We start from the raw sequence: 1,654 nt of genomic DNA on the forward strand, positions 1-1,654 counted from the left end.
GAGGTACGTGGCGCTCTCCCACAGCCCTACAAACCAAGGCGGGAGCGTGTGCTACGAACGCGACTGATGTCTTTCACACATTCAACCTACATCAAGAAGGTACTGCTACAACTAAGGCGTGCGAAGCTGAACGTAAACGGAAACGACGAACTGAAAACTAATGGAGACTTCAGTTAACCCCATGACTGCATCGCTTTCTACTAAGGGTTCCCACCCCCCGGGAAGATTGTGTAATTTTTTTTCACTACCCTTGAATTTTGTTTTGCGCCGAAATCTTGTACACATCGGCGATTTGTTTTTAGTCTCCATCAGAAAAGTGGCCGCCGTGGACGGCAATCAAGCCTGCGACCTCGTGCTCAACAGCGCAACGCTTTAGGCACTGCGCCACTGCGGCAGTTCCCGGCAAGTTGCACTTCAGTGTCGTGTGAAACGCTACGGGCTGGAAGAGCATTTTGTCAATGGTTACATTTGTATTGGCACTGACATTTCAATCAACCTGCAATGGTGGCTGATTGGCTTAGGTGTAGTTTTGATGAGCTTAAGGGTAAGGGTTCTATACTGGTTGCGGTGACTGCTTTTCAGATAGATATGTGCAAAGTGAAAACACTTGTTTTAAGAGCGAATGCTCTTTATAAGCGACCCCAAACCATCCACCGCCGGCGGCGGCGGCGGCGTCGGCGGCGTCCGCAGTGCTCCTCTACATTTAAAAAAGAAACAGCATCCGGCGCCAGGTTTCGATCCGAGGACTTTGCGGCCGCAGCGCGACGCGCTACCGACTAAGCCACGGAAGCCACGCTGATATCAGTGTGAGTAACGCGCCTTATATCTTTAACGCATTCAAACTACGTCGTCAGCGGCGTGCGTTGGCGACTCAGCGGCGTTATAGCGGCTTGATAACTGCGTGGTGTACACGTGATACCACAAACCCGATGGGAGAGATGGAAGAGAAGGCGGCGAGGCGGTGGGCTGCGGGGGCCGAGCGCAAGCGCCGCAAGCGGGCCGACAACCGTGCATTCGCACTTTCACATTCTCCCCCTCGGGGAAATGCGGGGGAATTTTTTATGTAGGTATACGTTAAGGGCCTCAGGTGGGAAAAATAAATCATAAACTACCGCTCGTTTTAAAATATAGCCTAGGTGTAGCTTGAAATCATTAAACACAAAAAGTTTGAAGAAATATGTATGTATCTTAATTCAAAACTCCCTCTTCAAGGTATGCCTACTTTTTAGTTTTTGCTCCCGCTTGAGCTTCATCCACTGCCTCTTGAGGTGCCTGTGGAGCTTCATGTTCGGAGTTCTGTTGCTGCTGTGGCGTGCTGCACCACCACGGTGAATTTTCTGCGAAGCCCACATTCTAATATTCTTTGCCGCCTTCTTGCTGTCTAATGCATTCTATCCTGTGGCCTACGCATACTGCCTGAAAAATACTCATAAGAATTCACTTATAAGCCATATAAAAAATTTGGGCCACTCACCAATTGTTTTCAAAGGATAATGTGGCTGTTTACCCGTGCAGAGCTAACAAATGCTTCAAAAAAGGAACTTAAATTGTAGATTCGCCGGGTTTCTTTCTCTGAGAAAAAACTCAAAAATTTAAACTTTCAATTTATGGCCTATCAACTTCAGCTTCGAGTTTAAAACTTCATGAAGAGATC

This window comes from Haemaphysalis longicornis, unplaced genomic scaffold, assembly GCF_048455015.1.
Source record: "Haemaphysalis longicornis isolate Haplotype H1 unplaced genomic scaffold, Haemaphysalis longicornis Haplotype H1 scaffold_11, whole genome shotgun sequence".
Classification (NCBI taxonomy): domain Eukaryota; kingdom Metazoa; phylum Arthropoda; class Arachnida; order Ixodida; family Ixodidae; genus Haemaphysalis; species Haemaphysalis longicornis.